This window comes from Equus asinus, chromosome 17, assembly GCF_041296235.1.
Source record: "Equus asinus isolate D_3611 breed Donkey chromosome 17, EquAss-T2T_v2, whole genome shotgun sequence".
NCBI lineage: Eukaryota > Metazoa > Chordata > Mammalia > Perissodactyla > Equidae > Equus > Equus asinus.
Window position 1 is genome coordinate 11,229,555 of NC_091806.1, and position 21,445 is coordinate 11,250,999.

General features: G+C 43.5%; 1 long non-coding RNA gene across 7 annotated transcripts in view; it reads right to left on the reverse strand.

The window, feature by feature from the left end:
- The window catches only part of LOC139040748 (uncharacterized), a 70,970-nt gene that overhangs the window by 19,917 nt on the left and 29,608 nt on the right, over positions 1–21,445 (reverse strand). For 5 of the 7 annotated variants that reach the window (XR_011495065.1, XR_011495062.1, XR_011495061.1 and 2 more), the window contains exon 2: positions 2,351–2,482. This is a non-coding gene — a long non-coding RNA (uncharacterized lncRNA). The remainder of the gene's footprint in view (positions 1–2,350; positions 2,483–21,445) is intronic. The other 2 variants (XR_011495064.1, XR_011495067.1) reach the window with 1 other exon arrangement.

Sequence of the window (21,445 nt, forward strand, 5' to 3'; positions counted from 1 at the left end):
AGGTTTTCATTCCCCCAGCTTCTAGAAGTGCTAGCAGCTCACAGCTCAGTTCCTCTCCAGACATGGTCCTCAGTCAGAGGAAGCTGCTCAGCCCAAGCTTCTGCCTCTCCCTGGGGCAGCCTGCATCCACGGACTTGCTGATGAAGAGGCAAAGTAATTCAGCCGCCTTGCTTTACTTGGGACAACTCTGAAGGCCGCCCTTGCTCCAGAGCCCCCCGTTGGCTCTGCTGCGACCTCTGTTGTAACCGCCCAACACTCAACTCCCTCTGCTCAGGCTGGTGTCCCTCCCGCCACACAGGTGTCCCTGAAGGGCATCTCCACTTCCCGCATGCAGAACTCTGCCTCCACATCCGGTTCCCGGGGAACCAACATTTCCACACAGGGTCATTATGAAACTTCAATGAATTAGCATCTGAAAAGAGTTTGGAATAGTGCCTGACACACAGTAAGCACTAAGTGCTTATCGCTGTTCCCCTCTCCAATCCTGTGTAGTGTCCTACCCTCGTTCCTTAACCTAGATTAGCTCTATTACTCCCACAGGTCGGAATCTCCCGCTGTGGGGTCCAGGCACCACTGGTGATATTTGAAGTGAGTTTAGGTATTTTAGGTAGTATACTGAGAAACATATTTTATTTTAATTGTTCTGAGTTAAATTTTTTTTTTTTTTACTTTTTGCTTTGAAATAATATTAGATTTACAGGAGGTTGCAAGAAAATGGAGAGGGACGTTCCATATCCCCTACTCCTAATCTTCCCCAATCTTCACATCTTACACAACAATAGCATCATATTAACACCAAAAAATTAGTATTGGTACCATCCATAGAGTTTATTCAGATTCCACCAGTTTCACATGTACTCGTGTGTGTGCGTATAGTTCTATGCAATTTTATCAGTGTGTACAGCCTTGTATAACTACCACCACAATCCAGATACTTAACTGCCATGTGACCTCAAGCCTCTCTTATGTTCCCTCTCTATAGCCACAGGCACACTCTCTCCCCCATCTTTCAACTCTGTTCTCCATTTTCAAAATTTTCTCTTTTCAAGGGCTGGCCCGGTGGTAGCAGTTAATTTCTTGCACTCTGCTTTGGCAGCCCGGGGTTCATAGGTTCAGATCCCGAGCATGGACCTAACACTGCTTGTCAAGCCATGCTGTGACTGTGCCCCACATACAAAATAGAGGAAGATTGGCACAGATGTTAACTCAAGGCCAATCTTCCTCACCAAAAAAAAAAAAAAAAATTGTCTTTTCAAAAATGTTATATCAATGGAATCATACAGGGCATAACCTTTTGGGATTGGTGTTTTTACTCAGCATAATTTCCATCAGGCTCATCCAAGTTGTGCCTATCAATTCATTCCTTTTTACTGTTGAGTAGTATTCCATGGTATGGACGTACCACAAATAGTTTAACCTATTGAAGGACATGTGGGTAGTTTCCAGGTTTTGGCTATTACAAATAAAGTTGCTATGAATATTCACATGCAAATTTCAAATTCCTGCATAAAAATGTCTTACTTTTTCCTGCAATAAGTGCCCAAGAATGTAATTGCTGGGTTGTACAATAAGTCCATTTTCAGTGTTGAGAGGAACTGGCCAACTGCCTTCCAGAGTGCCTCTACCATTCCACATTTGCCCCAGCAACGTATAAGTGATCCAGTTTCTCCACGTCCTTGCCGGCATTCGCTGTGCTCACTATTTTTCATTTTAGCTGAATTTACATCTATTTATATTAATACGTTATTTATTTATATTACTCATATTTGTGGCAAATGACACTGATTTTGCTTTTACAGCAGTGATATAAAATTTTATTTAAAAATAAAAAGTCTTAAAAGTAAATTGAATCAAAGGAAAATGTTAAGTAACTGTTCCAGTGAACATGTCGATGGGAGAAACCATGAACCTGGTGCACAAATGTGTGAAGTTTAGGACACCCTATGACAATTTATCTATATTATGGGTTAAACAGGTTTTGTGGCCCAGCCATTTTGTTTATGTAAAAAATATTCCAAACAATTGGTCCACAGTAAAATTTTGGAACATACGACTGTATGTTGGAATCCACTCCCGCCAGCTTCTATTGCTTTCTCTTGCAGAGTCTGTTCTATGTAGCTACTGAACTGGAAATGCCACAAACTCAGGGCCCTGTCTTATAACTTAGCACCTAGTCCATCAATAAGTGCTTCATGATCACTTGAACGCATCGTAGGAATTCTTGAGAATATTTGGAACTGCTTATTATGATAGATCGTTACGTGGGCAGCTCCCAATGACCCGTATCTCCTGGTATTTCAGCCCCTGTGTATTACCTTCCCCTGGAATGCCACGCCGACTCTGTACTTACCCAGGGCCTTAGTCATCGGCAAGTGCGACTCAAGCAGAGGCTTGAGAAGTGCGTACACATCAGGGCTTGATCTCTCAGAATGTCCTTCCTGGGACCCAGCTGCCACGTGGGAAGAAAGTCCAGGCCATCCTGCTGGAGAAAGAGACCACACGGAGATGCACAAGGCCACCTGTGGAGAACCGAGGTGCCCCAGTCAAGTTCTCAACTGAATGTGGGCACAGGAGTGACCCCAGCCAACAACACGTGGGGCAGAGCTACCCAGTGAGGCCACTGAATCGTGAGAAATAAATCACTTTTGTTTTAAGCCGTTAAGCTTTGGCATGGTTGGCTACACAGCAATAGGTAACAGATATATTTACGTGTCCTAGCTTGGGTGGAGGAGATCCTCTAGCAATTGAGTCAATGAATCTAAGACGATGAGTTTTGGACAGTTGTAGAAAACTGAGAGGACGTATCCAGAGGAAAAACAGGAAGAGGACAGGAAAGACTATGGGCAGGATGGGTTATATATTAAAAGTTCAGGATGTTTAAATCAAGGACTCGTAACATTTAACAACCAACATTCCCTCACGATCACTTAGGCCAGGGATAGCTAACAGTGACCTACACACCGTCTCTCCTCACTCCGAGGCCATGGCAGACATCACCAATTGATCACAGAACTCTTTCCTAATGAGCTTAGCATGACCTCTGAATATTCCTCAGCACGGCCCTTCTGACGGCCACCAACCGACCTACTAGAGTGAGCACAGGATGGGAACCCAGCTCCACCTCCAACCTCTACCATTATTTTACTGATAATTGAACCAGGACCTGAGTGTCACAGAGCTGGAAAGCAGTCAGGTTAGGGCTGAGCTGCAGGACTCCTGAAGAGCTTTGGAACTGGCCAAATCCCAGTCCAGGGCAGGCTCTGACACTTATTAGTTATGTCACCTAGTTTAGACAAGTTGTTTAACCTCTCAGTGGCTCAGTTTCCTCATCTACAAGCCGGGATAATAGTCCTACCTCACAAAGTTGCTGTGAGAACCTGTACGCCCTACGGGAACGTGCCGGCCACCGTGCCTGGCCTGCCTGGGCTCCAGAGCACGCGGATTCCCGCCAAATAGCAAGGAGGGCCTGGAAGGGACAACTGAGTGACTTACACCTGACCCATGAGAGTGAACAAGGGAAATGCAGTGAACTTTGTCCACGGCAGAGAAGGTGGGTGGTGGGCGTCACAACCAGCAGTGGGGAGGGGGCGCCCGGGAGACAAGTCTCTGTTCTCTGCGTGTTGGGGATGGCAGCCATGAATCCCCCTTTAATGTACCAGCACCACTCCCCATTCCATCATCACTGCTGAATAATTTTTCCATTTATCTAGAATATGGGAATTGGGGCCTTGAACGTGACACGGGAGCCATGGCCTTCACAAAACTTTCTCAGCAAAGCAAAACTTGTTTTCCAAGTTTGGGTCTCATTCTTCCTGCCCGGACAACTCCTGCAGCTCTGTTAAGACCCCCTGAACCTCCTTGTTCTCTCCTCCAAGTTCTTAAGGAGTACCCGAAAGCCCTATTCTACTCACATCCTCCTCAACCTGGCCCTTCATTTGCTTGAGGGCCTTGCCAGGTCCCACACCCATGCCAGGGCCTGAGGTCCCAGGTGAGAAGCCAGCAGGCCGGCACACACTGATCCACAACCTAGGAGGACACCACAGCGCACTCACTCACCCCAGCTTATCTTGAAGAAGAGTCCAGCCTTGCTGAAGGACGCCGGCCGTCCCATAATTCTTCCCTACTCCAGGCAGGATCCTGTGGTTGCAAGCAACGGAAACAAACTTTGGCTAACCTAAGCAAGGGATATATCGGGAGGACAGGACCAGCTCACAGAATCAAGAGACTGCTGAGAATGAGGCTGGAAGAGTTGGGAACAATGACAGCCACGACATCCTGCAATGGGAGCTAAGCAACCACCTTAGGACACTGCTTCTTGCACACCTTCATTTTGTCCTTCTGCCATTCTGGTTAAGACCCCAGTTCTTTGAATCTGATTGGCTTGGCTTGAGTAAAATGTCCTCTCCTTTGCCGCCTTGAGAGACAGCCCAACGAAGACTGCAACCGGGGAGCAGAGGTAATTGTCCAAACCTGAAATTTGCAGCTGTTACCAAAAGAAGGGAGTAGGATGTTGGGCAGCTAAAAACGACACGAGACCAAAACACTGCCGGTCTCACCCTGCCTACGCAATTCATTTCAACCACCAAGATTCCAGGTGCTGGGTGCGAATGAACGTCGGCAGAACTTTAGAGTAAAGCTGGGGATAAACAGGACTGCAATCAGCTGACGGGAGCTTGGTTTGAGGAGGAATTGGGCTTTTGGGGTCAGAAGACCCGAGTTCTAGTCCCAGCACAATTGTGACCCGTGTTTTCATCTCAGCAGAGGGGTAAGCAATGATCTCTCGAGCATCATTATAAGCATCAAATAGATAATGTATTTGAAGGCATTGAAAAGCCGTAAAACATGCAAAGTTGAGGGACGATCAGTGGTGTGTTTGGGTTTTATAGTTTATTTCGCAGATCGCATGATAGCGACTACTTAACCTGAGAGTGCGTTTGGCCGGAAGCAATGCTGTTCTGGCCTTCGCTGGCAGACAGGTGTAGTGAAGCGAGATGAAAGAGAGGGGGGCCTGCAGGTAAGGCAGCGAGGACTCTGACTTCAGCCTATTTTGCAATGCAATGATCTCGAGGAAATATTAGGATGCAGTTCATAGAGCGTTCTCACCAACTCAGAAAAATCAACTCCAGTGAGATCTACGAAATAGAAAACTGCCAGGAATTTAGGAAATAGCCATTTGGAAGAATGCATCAGATATTCAATATTCTACACAGAATTGAATGGCATTGTAACAGAGTCGTTCAGAACACGAGCTTTGAGTCAGGAAGACCTGAGTTTGAACTCTAGCCGCGTCCCTTGCCTCATCTATGTGAGTATGATAATAATCCATTTGACAAATATTCATCGAGGACTTATTGTATGCCGGGTATTACTTTAGACACTGATGATACAATAGTGGACAGCACAGATTAAAAACCCCTGCCCTCATGGGCTTTGCATTCTAGTGGGAGAAGAAAGTAAACAAAGAAACAAACAAAAAAAGTGAAATATATGGTATATCAGATAGTGATAAATGCTATGGAGAAAATAAAACAGGGAAAGAAGCCAGTGGGCTGATTTGGGAAGAGTTCCTATAGTCTATAGGGTGATCAGGGAATGCCTTACTGTGATGGTGACATTTGAACCAAGAGCTAAAAAAAGGGAAGGACTGGGCTATGCAAATTTTTGGAGGAAGACTATTCCAGGCAGAGGGAACAGCAAGTGCAAAGGCCCAGTGGTAAGAGCAACCTTGAAAGTTCAAGGAACACCAAGGCAGCCAGGATGGCTGGAGGAGATCTTGTGGTCAGACAGAAGATGGTGATCAGGGCAGAGTATTGGAGATGAGGCAGACGTACAGGGCCCGGTAGGCCCACTACTTTGGCTTTTACTCAGAGTGAGACGAGGAGCCACTGGAGGGTTTTGAGCAGGAAAGGAACGGAATCTAATTGACATTTTAAAGTCTCATTTGAGCTGCTGTGTTGTGGGCAAGGGCAGAAGAGGGAAACCGGTCAGGAGGCTAAGGCAAAATTCCACATGAGACTTTTAGTTTCTGGTCCAGCATGCAAGGAGCTTGGAAGTTGCCTCTTGGTCCTAACAACAAGCAAAAAGCTGAACAAATTGAAAAGGCAACAATGCTTCCGAGATCCGTCAGAGAAGTGAGGTCTCGGGGCAAACCACCACTGGCAAAATCTGGAGAGACAGACAAGCAAGTAAATAGAGTCACAACTGACCAGAGCAGAGACCAGGAGCAGAAACCTCCATGGAAACCCGCCCTGGGGTAGGAAAACCTAAATTGTAATTGACAAACTGCTGGAGGCTCAGTGTGGACACGTCTGAGAGTTAAAAACTCCAGGGGGACTCAGTCATTGAGGGGTGTCCCCACCATTGTGAGTTTTACCTCCAGAAACTCAACTAGGTTCTCGTAGTGAACATTGGAGAAGGTCCCCTCCTTCTTCCTGCATGGCTAAAGGAAAAGGGATAATTTTGAAATACACCAGACCATTCTGTTCTTATCAAGGCTTACCCTCAAGAGAAACTATTTTATCAGAGCCTAAACTATTAGGGATTTTCCAAAGCCGAACCAACATGGAGAAGGGCAATACCCAACTCCAGCCCTCTCTAGCCATCCTGTCCCACCTAAGGAGGAGGGGCTGAAAAGCACCTGTAAATTTCACAGTTGGGAGGCACAGGCTCACTGAAAGATGGGGCGTAATCATAGGACTGTAGAATGCTTCCCTCCCCACGCACTTTACCCTCCATTACTAAAGGCCCATTTACTACCGTTCCTTTTACCCAGTACATCACGTCCAGCCATCAATAAGAAATTACAAAACATACTAAAAGGCAAAAAAAAAAAAAAAAAAAAGCCCACCAAACACAGCTTGAAGAGACAGAACAGGCATCAGAACGAGACTCAGAGATAGCAAGGATGCTGGAATTATCAGACTGGGAATTTACAACAACTATGACTAATATGCTAAGGGCTTTACAGATGAAGCAGACAGTGTGCAAGAGCAGATGGGCAATGTAAGCAGAGAGATAAAGTTCTAAGAATGAATCAGAAAATGCTAGAGATAAAATACTGTAACAAATGAAAAATGTCATTGATGGGTTCATTAGTAGACTGGGCACAGCTGAGGAAAGAATTGCTGAGCTTGAGGATATCTCAATAGAAACTTCCAAAATTGCAAAGTAAAGAGAAAAAAGAATGGTAAAAATAGAAGAGAATCTCCATGAACTGTGGGACAACTACAAAAGGTATAATATACACATAATGGGAATACCAGAAGGAGAAAAAAAAGAGAAAGGAACAGATGAAATATTTGAAGCAACAATGACTGAGAATTTCCTCAAATTAATGTCAGACACCAAACCACAGATCCAGGACACCAAGCAGGGTAAATGCCAAAAAACGACACCTAGGCATATTATATTCAAAATGCAGAAAATAAAAGGTAAAGAAAAAAAATCTTAAAAGAAGCCAGAGGAAAAAATACCTTACCTGTAGAGGAGCAAAGATAAGAAATACATCCAACACTTCCTAAGAAACCACACAAGCAAGAAGAGAGAAAAGTGAAATACTTAAAGTACTGAGAGAAAAAACCCACCAACCTAGAATTCTGTACCCTTTGAAATTATACTTCACAAGTAAAGGAGAGATAAAGGCTTTCTCAGACACACCAAAAAATGTGGAAGTTTGTTGCTAGTAGACTTGCCTTGCAGGAATATTAAAAGAAGTTCTTTAGAGAGAAGGAAAATGATGTCAGTCAAAAGCTTACATTTACAGAAAGAAAGAAAGAGCATTAGAGAAGGAACACGTGAAGACAAAATAAAAACATTTATTTTTCTTATTCTTAATTGATTGAACAGATAACAGTTTGTTCGAAATAGTAATAGCAAAAATGTATTCCATTATGTGTATGTATATGTGTGTATGTGTGCTCACATGCTTATGTGTAAGTGAAAGGAATGACAGCAACTGAACACAGGACAGAACGGGGAAATTGGGATTATTTTGTTTTCATAAGGTACTTGCACTACCCGTGAAATGGTATCATGTTATTTGAAAGCAGAATTGAATTAGTTGTAAATGTATGTTGCAAACTCTAGGGTAACCACTAACAAGAGTAAAAAAATGTATAAAAAAAAGTATAGCTGATATGCTAAGAAAGGAGAGAAAATGGAATCATATAAAGTGCTCAATTAAAACCATGAAAGGAAAAAAAGGAGTGGAAGACAAAAATAAGCACAAAGAACAAAAGGCAATGAATAGCAAACAGTAACAGATATGGCAGATATTAATCCGACTATATCAATAGTCACTTTAAACATCGATGGTCTAAATAAACCAACTAAAAGACAGATTGTCAGAGTAGATCAAAAAACAAGACCCAACTATACGTTGTTGAGAAGAAACCCATGTTATTATAAAGACATATATAGATTAAAAGTAAATGGATGGTTGACTGGCCCTGTGGCCTAGTGGTTAAGTTGGGCATGCTCCACTTTGACGGCCCTGGCTCAGTTCCCAGGCGTGGACATACACCACTCATCAGTGACCAGGCAGTGGTGGCAACCCACATACAAAATAGAGGGAGACTGGCACAGATGTTAGCTCAGGGCGAATCTTCCTCAGAAAAAAAAAAAAAGTAAATGGATGGAAAAAGATATACTATGCTAAGACTAATCAAAAGAAAACAGGACTACCTGTATTAGTTTCAGACAGAATAGACTTCAGAGCAAGGAAAGTTATCAGGGTTGAAGAGGAGCATTACATAATGATAAAGGGGTCAATTCTCCAAGAAGACATATCAGTCCTTAATGTATGTATGTATGTATGTATCCTTAATGTGTATGAGGCAAAAAGTGCTAGAACTGCAAAGAGAAATAGATGAATTCACGATTATGGTAGGAGACTTCAACACCCCTCTCTCAGAAATGCACAGATCCAGCAGGCAGAGAATCAGCAAGGACATAGTTGAACTCAATAGGACCATCAATCAGCTGGACGTAATTGACATCTATAGACTACTTCATCCAACAACAGGAGAATGCACATGCTTCTCAAGTTCACATGGAACACTCACCAAGGTAGATCACATTCTGGCCACAAAACACACATTAACAAAACGGAAAGAAGCTAAACCACACAACGTCTGCTCTCAGACCACAATGGAATTAAACTGTAAATCAATGACAGCAAGATAAGTGGAAAATCCCCAAATACTTGGAGATTAAACAGCACACTTCTAAATAACACACGACTCAAAGAAGAAGTCTCAAGTGAAATTTTAAAATATTTTGAGCTAAATAAAAATGAAAATGCAACTTATCAAAATTTGTGAGAGGCAGCAAATGCAGTGCTTAGAGGGAAATTTATAGCACTGAGTACATATCTTAGAAAAAAAGAAAGATCTAAAATCAATCATCTGAACTTCCACCTTAGGAAACTCGAAAAAGAAGAGCAAATTAAATCCAAAGTAAGAAGAAAAGAAATAATAAAAATTAGAGCAGGGGCCGGCCCGGTGGCGCAGTGGTTAAGTTCGCACGTTCTGCTTCTCGGCGGCCCGGGGTTCGCTGGTTCGGATCCCGGGTGCGGACATGGCACTGCTTGGCAGCCATGCTGTGGTAGGCGTCCCACGTATAAACTAGAGGAAGATGGGCACGGATGTTAGCTCAGAGCCAGGCTTCCTCAGCAAAAAGAGGAGGACTGGCAGTAGTTAGCTGAGGGCTAATCTTCCTCCAAAAAAAAAAAAAATTAGAGCAGAAACCAATGCAATTGAAAACAGGAAACCAATAGAGAAATTAACAAAAGCTGGTTCTTTGAAAATATAAATAACACTGATAAGCCTTTAGCCAGGGTAACTAAGCAAAAATAAGAGAGAACGCAAATTACTGACATCAGAAATGAAAGATAGGACATCACTACAGATCCTATGCACATTAAGAGGATAATCAAGGAATATTATAAACAACTTTATGCCCACACATTTGATAACCTAGATAAAATGAACCAATTATTTGAAAGGCACAGTCTGCCAAAACTCACACAAGAAGAAATAGACAATCTAAATAGGCCTAGGCATATTAAAGAAATAGAATCAGTGATTAATAACCCCTCAAAACAGAAAGCATCAGGCCCAGATGGGTTCACCGGTGAATTCTACCAAAAATTTAAGGAAGAAATTATAGAAATAGACAATCTCTCAAAGGATAGAAGCAGAGGGAATACTTCCTAACTCATTCTATGAGGCTAGAGTTATCCTAATGTCAAAACCAGACAAAGACATCAAAAAAAGAAAACTACAGACCAGTAACTGTCATTAACATAGATGGAAAAGTGCTCAAAAGAATATTAGCAAATCTAATCCAAAAATGTATAAAAGGAATTATGCACCATGACCAAGTGGGATTTATCCCAAGGTATGCAAGGCTGGTTCAACGTTCAAAAATCAGTTAATGTAACCCATCACATCAACAGGCTAAAGAAGAAAAATTACACGACCATATCAATGATGAAGGAAAAGTATTTGACAAAATAACACGTTCATTGATGATAAAAACTCTCAGCAACCTAGGAATAGAGAATTCCCTGAACTTTATAAAGAACATGTACAAAAAACCTACAACTAATGTCATACTTAATGGTAAGAAACTGGAAGCTTTCCCACTAAGATCAGGAACAAGGCAAGGATGTCCCCTCTTGCCATTCCTTTTCAACATCATATTAGAAGTCCTAGCTAATGCAATAAGACAGGAAAAGGAAATTAAAGGTATACAGATCGAGAAGGAAGAAATAAAACTCTTTGTTCACTTATGACATGATTGTCTATGTAGAGAATCTGAAAAAGTCAACAAAAAACCTCCTGGAACTAAGACATGATTATAGCAAGTTTGCAGGGTACAAGGTTAATATACGAAAGTCAATCACTTTCCCATGTACCAGCAATGAGCAAGTAGAATTTAAAATTAAAAACACAATGCCATTTTTATTAGCAGTCCCCCAAAAATGAATTTAAGTATAAACCTAACAAAATATGTACAAAATTTATATAAGGTACATATACGAGGAACAGAATAGAGAGCCAAGAAATAGACCCACATAAAGATAGTCAACTGATCTTTGACAAAGGAGCAAAGGCATTACAACGGAGAAAAGATAATCTTTTCAACAAATGGTGCTGGAACAACTGGACATACACATGCAAAAAAAATGAATCTAGACACAGCCTTACACCCTTCACAAAAATTAACTCAAAATGGATCATAAAGTAGGTGAAGGCGCATGAAAAAAATTGGATCATAGACCTAAATGTAAAACACGAAGCTATAAAACTCCTAGAAGATAACATGGAAGAAAATCTAGATGATCTTGGGTTTGGTGATGATTTTTTAGATACAACACCAAAGGTGTGATCCAAGAGAGAAACAATTGATAAACTGGACTTCACTAAAATTAAAAACTTCTGCTCTGTGAAAGACACTGTCACGAGAATGAGAAGAGAAGACACAGACTGTGAGAAAATGTTTGCAAAACACATATCTGATAAAGACTGTTATCCAAAATATTCAAAGACTCTTAAAACTCAATAGGAAAACAAACAACTCGATTAAAAAGTGGGTCAAAGATCTTAACAGACATCTCCCAAAGAAGATATACAGATGGTAACAAGCACATGAAAAGATGCTCCAAATTATATCTTGTTAGGGAAATGCAAATTAAAACAATAGTGAGACACCACTGCACATCTATTAGAATGGCCAAAATCCAGAATACTGACAACACCAAAAGCTGACAAGGATGTGGAGCAACAGGAACTCTCATCCTGGTGGGGATGCAAAATGGTGCGGCCACTTTGGAAGACAGGTCGATGGTTTCTTACAAAACTAAACATACGTTTACCATACGCTCCAGCAATCATGACCCTTGCTGTTTACCCAAAGGAGTTGAAAATTTATGTCCATGTGAAAACCTGCACACGGATGTTGAGAGCAGTTTTATTCATAATTGGCAAGACTTGGAAGCCCCCAAGATGTCCTTCGGTAGGTGATGGATAAACTGTGATCCATTGAGACAACGGAACATTATATAGCACTAGAAAAAAATTATCTATCAAGCCATGAAAGACATGGAAGAACTTAAAATGCACATTACTGAGTGAAATAAGCCAACTTGAAAAGGCTACATACTATAGGATTCCAACCATATGACATTCTGGAAAAGACAAAACTATGGCGACAGTGAAAAGATCAGTGGTTGCCAGGAGCTGAGGTGGGGGAGGGATGAACAATCGGGACACAGAGGATTTTCAGGGCAGTGAAATTCCTCTGTATGATACTTTAATGGGACACATGTCATGACACTTTTGTCAAAATCTATAGAGTGTACACCACCAAAAGTGAACCCTCATGTAAACTACGGATTTGGGGTGACAACGATGTGTCAATGTGGGTTCATTGACTGTATCAAATGTACCACTCTGGTGAGGGATACTGACAATGGAGGAGGCTGTGGGGGGTGAGGGGTGGAGGTGGTACATGGGAACTCACTGAACCTTCCACTCAATTTTGCTGTGAACATAAAACTGCTCTAAAAAAATAAAGTCTATTTTTTAAAAATCCAGGTAAGAGTTGATGGTGGCTTGGGCAAGGGTGGTCGCTGTGGAGGTGGGGAGAAGTGGTGGGATTCTGGACATATTTTGAAAGAAGAGCCAACAGAATTGCCAGTGGATTGGATGTGGAGTACGAAGGCAAGAGAAGAATCAGCCTTCGGTTTAGACAAGACTACATATGACGAAGACTTCGCACGATGACAAGCACGTACAGATATTGAGCAAACACCAAAAGCTAAGAAAATTTCAGAAGAGATGATGGCCCCAGCAAGGTCATATCTTAATTAGATAATTCATAGAGGTGGAGTGTGGAACACACAAGGAACTTGAAAGAAGAGGATAGCCAAGCTCTAGTTGACTCTAATAGGTCCTCTTTCATAGGCAATATTTGTTGTGGTCAGCAGCTCAGTTCCAGAAAAAGGAGATAAATGGAATAGAAACAGAGAACAAGCATGATTCATCCCAGGACCAGGTCATAATAATAACTCCACTTATTTCTAGTCACAATGGCAATATCAGCTAGACGAGTGAAACGTTATATTTTTCAAAGGGCCCTGGGCTAGGCCAGCCTCTGCACTGAAGTGTTTGTAGCGTGAGGTAAATGAGGAGATTTGTGTTAAGGTGTGAAAAAAAGCAAAAGGATTAGTTCGCTAAACAGTGATTGCCAATTTCCCGAGGATACGATGCTACTTTAGTTGGAGCATTCCCATAATTTTTTGAGTCCCTATTGTGCATTAGGCACATGTATTTCTCTAGTGCTGAAATCAGCCCAGCCAGGTAAATATTATTGCGTCCATTTTACAGATGGAAAAAGTAAGGCTCATACAATGGGGTCACCAGCTAAGGAGTGGTGAACCTAGTCACACCGAAGTCTGTGTCCCTCCAAAGGTCGTTAGCACAACACAGTGCCTCACCTTTGTCTTGCTAACAATAGTCAACCTTCACTGAGCACTGACCTGGTGCCACCCCTTGTGTTTTACAGCTGTTGACAGGAACTGTTATCATCTCCATTTTACAGATGAGGAAATTAAGGCCTAGAGAAGTTAAGAAACTCACTGTAGGACCCTCAGCCGAGAAGTTGGGACCCAGGCAGTGTGGTTCTAGGCTACAGGGTCCATACTCTTATGTTAAAAAAAAAGGTTTTTTAAAACTGTAATAGTAATACATGGCCACGGATAACAATTTTAGAAAATACAACAAAGAAAAAAGAAAATATCACCTATAATCCTACCATTTTGAGATAACCATGATTACCATTGTGGTGGATAAGCTTTTAATGTTTTTCCTACACACACACGCATATACATGTTTTACAAAAATGAGATCATCTTATATTTGCTTTTAACTTATCCTTCCCTTTCTCACTTAATAAGATGTTGTCAACATCTTTCTACTTTAAATATTTTCTACAATGGTGATTATTTTTTATTGAGGTCATGGTAGTTTTTAACATTGTAAAATTACAGTTGTACATTATCATTTGTCAGTCACCATACATATGTGCCCCGTTACTCCTTGTGCCCATCCCCAACCCCTTTGCCCTCTGGTAACCACTAATCTGTTCTCTTTGTCCATGTATTTGTTTATCTTCTACATAGGAGTGAAATCATATAGTGTTTGTCTTTCTCTGTCTGGCTTATTTCACTTAACATCATACCCTCAAGGTCCGACCATGTTGTTGCAAATAGGACAATTTTGTCCTTTTTTATGGCTCAGTAGTATTCCATCGTATACATATGCCACATCTTCTTTATCTGAAACTGTAGATTGCTTTAGGTAGTATGGACATTTTAACTATGTTTATTCTTCCAATCTATGAGTATGGAATATCTTCCATTTCTTTATGTCATCATCCATTTCTTTCAATAATGTCTTCTAGATTTCATTGTATAGGTCTTTCACCTCCTTGGTTAAATTTATTCCTGGATATTTTATTTTGTTTGTCATGATTGTGAATGAGATTGCATTCTTGAGTTCTCTTCCTGTTAGTTTGTTATTAGAATATAGAAATGGAACTGATTTTTCTAAGTTGATCTTGTACCCTGCAACTTTGTTGTAGTTGTTGATTATTTCTAATAGTTTTCTGATGGATTCTTTATGGGTTTTTATATATAAAATCATGTCATCTGCAAACAGCGAGAGTTTCAATTCTTCACTCCCTATTTGGATTCCTTTTATTTCTTTTTCTTGCCTAATTGCTCTGGCCAACACCTCCAGTACTATGTTGAATAAGAGTGGTGAGAGTGGGCACCCTTGTCTTGTTCCTGTTCTCAGTGGGATGGCTTTCAGTTTTTCACCACTGAGTATGCTGTTGGCTGTGGGTTTGTCATATATGGCCTTTATTATGTTGAGGTACTTTCCTTCTATACCAATTTTATTGAGAGTTTTTATTATAAATGGATGTTGGATCTTATCAAATGCTTTCTTTGCATCTATTGAGATGACCGTGTGGTTTTTATTCCTCATTTTGTTGATGTGGTGTATCACATTGATTGATTTGCAGATGTTGAACCATCCCTGTGTCCCTGGTATAAATCCCACTTGATCATGGTGTATGATCCTTTTCAAGTATTTCTGTATTTGGTTTGCCGATATTTTGTTGAAGCTTTTTCCATCTATGTTCATCAGCGATATTGACCTGTAATTTTCCTTCTTTGTGTCATCCTTGTCTGGCTTTGGGACCAGGATGATGTTGACCTCTACAATGGTGATTTTTGACTCTTTTGTGTCATGTACCTATCTGAGAATCTGTAAGAAACCTCCTACCCACCCAAAATATGCACACACACAATTTTGCATATAATTTCAGGGATTCCCTGACCCGCGGACCCTGACTGACAGCCCCATCTCCAACGTCACTTCAATGCTTGACTAGCATTCCATTATGGAAGGATGCCTATAAATTACTGAACCAAGCTACATCAGTCCCTGTGGTTGGACATTTAGATTACTTCCAATTTTCCACTATTACACAACATTGCAATGATGATTCCTATGGATAAATCTTTGAATATAGCCCTATTTATTTGGGGGGCATCAATTCCAAAAGTACAATCATTTTTAAGGCCTTTGATCGTGTTTCCAAATTGCCCCCAGAAAGGTTGTATCTATTTATGCTCCTGCTGCCATATGGTCTAAGGGGGCCCGTTTCCCCACATCGTTGCTCACATCTGGTCTTATAAGACACTATATTTTGTACCTTTTTAACCCTGGCTTGGAACTTTTCTTTTTCTTTTTGCTGTCTTGGCGGCAGCGATTTCTGGCTCAGGGAACTAGAAACAGCGGTCTTTGGGGAAGACTCCAGATTGGGAATTACTGTCTTTCTCTGCTTCAACAGGGCCCCAAAGCCTATAGTTTCCTAGATTCAGCAGAACACCCTTCTTCGCAAATCTCTTGCCCTTGTATTTGGTAGGAAAAGCATCACTTGGCGAGAAGAAACAAAGCGGCTAACCTTTAAAAAAACCTTGGTAGATTTTTAAACATTTATATTATGAAATGTTTGTCCCCAAAGGACCCAGGAGGGTTCCTTTTAGTAGATCTTAAAATTCATAGATAAGTAATTCTGTAATGCGACTGCTCCTTCTCTCCCACTTTAGACAGCCAAATCTGGCTCCCGATGTATAAAATTTACTGGGGGAAAAAAAAAACCTTAAGTTTAGCTCGAAAACTCCACGAGAGTGGTTATAAGGAGAAATCCCTTGCATATAGTAGGCACTCAATAAATGTTTGCTGAATTGTGCTGGAAGACTTGGACTCACACCCCGGAGGAGAAGGGGATTTAGTGCACGTGTTTAACCACCAAAGACTTTATTAACTGTGGCAGTGTTAAATACAGACGACACTAAGAAGGGGAGTGGTGACCTGAATGTACCAAAACAGAGGGAAATCCCACATCGCCTCTATTTAGTCTTGAAATACAGTCCATGATTTTCTTTCCTGTAACAGACGTATGTTCCCAACTGCGGCTCACGCAAACATTACAACGAGCTTATTCTCCCTGAGACCAGAGAGAGAACCCGCTGTGCAAGTCATCGGGCTGGATTTAAAAGTCACCAAAGAAATATGAATATGGACATTATTAGATGATATAAAGGAATTATTATTAATTGTGTTACCACTGATATTGATATGATTTAAGTGATGCAGGGATGTGTTCCTTTTCTTTAAAAGATGCACACTGGAATTCACAAATAAAAGTTACCACGGACCATCCGCAAAAAGAATAAAAAAGATTTGACTACATTATAGCAATAACTACTGCTTCCTAGAAGTTTTTTGTGCAAACCTGTTTAGATATATTAACTCCAATCCTTAGAACGAAACTCTGCAGGGCAGCATCATGACCCCCATTTAATAGATGCGTAAACTGAGGCTCAGAGGCAGCAGTTACTGTTCAATGTTTCTGCCCCGATTCTGCTTCAGGGAACACCCCTCCTTCGTTGGATACGGTCATGATGGAAACCGACAGTCAAAGCCTGCACCCCCCTGCCCAGAGGGTGGCGTGGGACCCAGGTCTCTCCTGTAATGCTCAGCCTGCATGGAGTAACACTCAGACTAGGGAAGACGGACACATCCATCAGCCCTTTCTGAGGTCAGGGGCTGAGGCTTTTCTGTCCAGTCTGTGAGCTCCCCCCGCCCAAGGCAGACACAGTTGGTTTCTAGTGCACGCACGCAAAGAACGCCGATGGACACGGAAGCGTCACCTGACTCGTCCCAGACTGCCCAGTAGGAAATGGCAGAGTGAGGATTTGAACCCAGGACCGTTTGATGTCAAAGCCCCACGCCACTTCTCAAACGACATGCATAAGGGGTCAAGTTCACGCACCTTCCAAGCCCTGGGTTTCACTTTCCCCGCTGTCTGCGTCTTCCCTATAAAAGTCTTACACACTTACTTCCACGTCTCTCTCCCCACAGGGGTGTGACAACCCATCAATGCACTAATGCCACCACCCCTCCACTCTGGTACCCAGTGTGGAATTCAGGGACTGCCTGAATCCAAATTCCCCTAGACTAACAAGTTACTACCACGACTCACACCATCTCTTTGTAACTAGAGCAACGCTGAAGGGGGGCCATGAACAGGTTGCGGTCCAGCCTCCCGCCTCAGAGAAACGTTGCCCCAGGATCAATAGGATTCAGTGATGTGACAGGAGCCACTTTTGCTACCATCATTGTCACAAGTCTGCTGATTACTGTCAGCCTTATGAAGTGCCAAGTGCTGTTCTAATACAAATTGTGCAAGTCCTGAAAAGAGGGCCTGGAAGAGAGATCCGAGCCTCAGAGGGCGGTGGGAAGACCGTAGGCTCTGCCGTCAGAGAGACGCATCTCGTGCCAGGTGCGTGAACTTGCACAACCACTTACCTTCCCCGAGCCTCAGTTTCCTCATCGGCGAAATGGGGGGAATGATAATAGTGCCAACCTCACGAGTTCTTGAGATGCTTGTATCACATGACTAGGTTAAAGTACCCAACACACTGCAGGAGCCAACCATGCCAGCGCTTCCCTTCCTCCAGAATTTAGGACAGTTGATCGCTTATTCCTATTTTTACAGATCTCCAAGGAAGGAGAAACCATAGCATCCCTTGGTAGCCAGTGCCTGCGTTTCACAACCCACTTAGATGAGGTGTGAATATAGCACAGAGGCCCACATCCAAGGAGGCTGGCGGAGGCTGGGAGGCATGCCAAGCAGCCTGCTGGACGGCTACCCATACCCTCCCTCCCCCAACCACTGCCTCCTAAATATATGTATTAGCTTAGCCATCCTTCACGGGCCAACTTCCTTTCGGAAACCTGCTCCAATAATCCCCTGGTTTGAAAAGGTTTTGGTCTTTTAATCACTATAGCACCTGTTGGCTGAACCACTCTTCAGGCGTTTACCAAAAACAGGGGTTATGATAACTATTTAATTGTGTAATTGGTTAATTCAATAAATGCATAGCGAATGCCTTCTACATTGCCAGACAGCGTCCTAGGCACTGGGCACACGACCCTGAGCAAAACAGATGAAGTCCTTGCCCTCATGAAGCTCACATTCTAGCAGCGGGGAGGGGGAAAGAAAATAAATAGAGAGGGGGCCAGCACCATGGCCCGGTGGTTGGGTTTGTGCACTATGCTTCAGCAGCCTGGGAGTCACTGGTTTGGATCCTGGGCGTGGACCTACACACTGCTCGTCAAGCCATGCTGTGGCGGCATCCCACATAGAAGAACTAGAATGACCTACAACCAGGATATACAACTCTGTACTGGGGCTTTGGGGAGGAAAATAAAGGGAAGATTGGCAACAGATATTAGCTCAGGGCCAATCTTTCTCACCAGAAAAAAAAAGAAGAAGAAGAGTACACTAGAGGAAATTAGAACAGGATTGCGGATGGGGGACTATTCTACGTAGGTGGAACGGCGTGGCCTAGCTCCTGCCCTCCTCATACCAGCTCTCTCTCATTCCCTGTGCTCCCATGCAGGCTTTCTCTCAGCTTATCCAATTCACCACTCTCCTTCCAGCCCCAGGACCTTTGCACGCTCCTTTTGTCTGGAAGACTTGTCCTTCCCTACGTCACCCGGTTAACCCTCTCTTTTTGATGAGGTGGCATAGAGCAGAGACTGGAAGGAAGTGAGGGAACTACTTACACGTGCTTGGCTTCTCTGGGAAATGACAAGCTCCTGGAGGCTAAGAGGAGGCAGGGGAAAGGGGTGGTTAGAGATGCACACTCTGGAGTCGGGGCGACCTGCTTCAAATTCCTGCCCTCCCACACCCTAGTTGTATGACAAGTTCTTAACTTTCCCAAGTCTTGGTCTCCTGGAAAATGGAGAAAGAAGAGTATTTACCTCATAGGAATATTGTGACGGTGCAAGGACATCATGTACAGTGTTGGGCACCACAGCCAGACTCACCCTGAAGCTAAGGAAACTTCAGGAACCCCCGACACACACACACACACACACACGTGTGCGCACACGCCTGCGCCCCTTTCTCAGAGGGGCCCTAGCAGTGAGTTCACGTGGTCATGTATTAAGGACCATCAGTTAAGACCACTGTCTCTTCCCACTTGGCTTTCCTTCTGTCATACTTCTCACGTCAAATGGCGCTGGAGAGGACACGGGCCCTTTGCAGTCGTCATCCAGATGGCGCACCCGGCCACTCTGTCCCCAGAGGAGGGGAGATTGGCCTTCCCGGAGAGTGGTTGCATTCACCATGTGAGGCCCCCTCCAGAGCACCCCGGGCTGTGGGCAGGTGCTGGGGGGCAGTCCCACGCTGCCCCCCACTCCCGCCCAGGGAAGGAGCCTTAGGGGGAGGACCCCACACCTCCCACGGGATCCCCAACTCCGCAGCCCCTGCTCAGACCTCAGGACACCCCGAGGCCTCCCTGAGTCATCGCTGAGCCACCCCAGGGCCAGGCAGCTCTTACATTTGAGCCGAAAAGCTCTTGAAACCTAGACCCAGCAGGAGAATGAGCCATTTTTCCCTCCTAAGGTCTGCCAACAGCTCATGCCCATCTTCCAAAGGAAAACCTTCTTGCTACTTGAAAGCAGTTATAAAACCACATCGCAGCCTTTTATTTCCCGGCCAATTACTAATAGCAAAGGGAAGGAACGTGACTCATTGATGTCCCCAGTTCTGACGGCTGATTGCCATAAATTCCCTGGTCCCCAGAGGTCTCCCCGCTTTCTCCTTTCTGACCATTCTCCACAGTCATCGCCCAGAAAGTCGCCCTCTCTTCTTGCTTTTCTCCAGGAGACTTCTAGAAACACTTCCTAAGGACTGCCAGTCCATTTGCAAGGTCACCCTAAGCCCCTTTGCCCACATCCCAGACAGACCCAGAGAAGGACTCGCCTTCAGCGTCCTCGTGTGTATTTGCGTGCGTGTGGGCACTACGTCTCTAGTTTCTATTAAATGGGGAATCTTTGTCCATCCCCGTCTGCGCCTGGTCCTACCCACTGTCCTCTCCTGCCTTCGCTGAGGGTGTGTCTCCCATTCATAAACTCAGCAGTTTCCCGTCACTCAAGGCTCACGAGAGCAACGGGCAGAGCATATTAACCTGGGACATCTCCCCAAAGGAACACTCTGCTCGTGACTCCCTGAGCCCTTGGCCCCCAAGAGGTCGAGGCCTCAGCCTTCCCTCTGCCTTTCTGTCCACCCCCCAAAACAAGAGTAGGACCCCAGACTCACAGGAGCCCTTGCCTTTGTTTTTTTTTCCCTCAGGGAAAGACCCACCCTGAGCTAACATCTGTTGCCAATCTTCCTCTTTTTTTGTTTTCTGTTTCATTTTGTTTTTCCTCCCCAAAGCCCCAGTGCATGGCGGTGTATCCTAGCGGTAAGCCCTTCTAGTTCTTTCACGTGGGCCACCGCCACAGCATGGCTACTGACAGACGAGTGGTGTGGTTCCACACCCAGGAAACAAACCCAGGCCACCAAAGCGGTGAGAGCACCGAACTTCAACCACCGGGCCCTCAGGGCTGGCTCACGCTGGCCCTGCTTTTCAGGGGAGGCGGGAGAAGAACTTTGGTTGACTTTTAAATCGTTGTCAAGATCTGTTGAGCTTATGGCCCAACACTGTTAGGACATGTCACTCTAAAGGTGTGGTGCATCTTGGTGAGGATGGGGTACTACTTCCAGTAACAACTTCCCCCTAACCTTCTGGAACAATCTCAATGGCCGGGCATTTTTTGTTTTTAATTCAAGCAGTTTGTTAAATGTGTAATTAAATGTGATTGGAATGCTTAGCTTTGTGTATATATATATACATATATATATATATATATGTATATATATATATATATTTTTTTAAAGGGCTTTGTCAGACCGTGTGCCCTGATTTGGGATTCAGGAAATGCGATCTCTGTAACAGGCCCACACCATATGC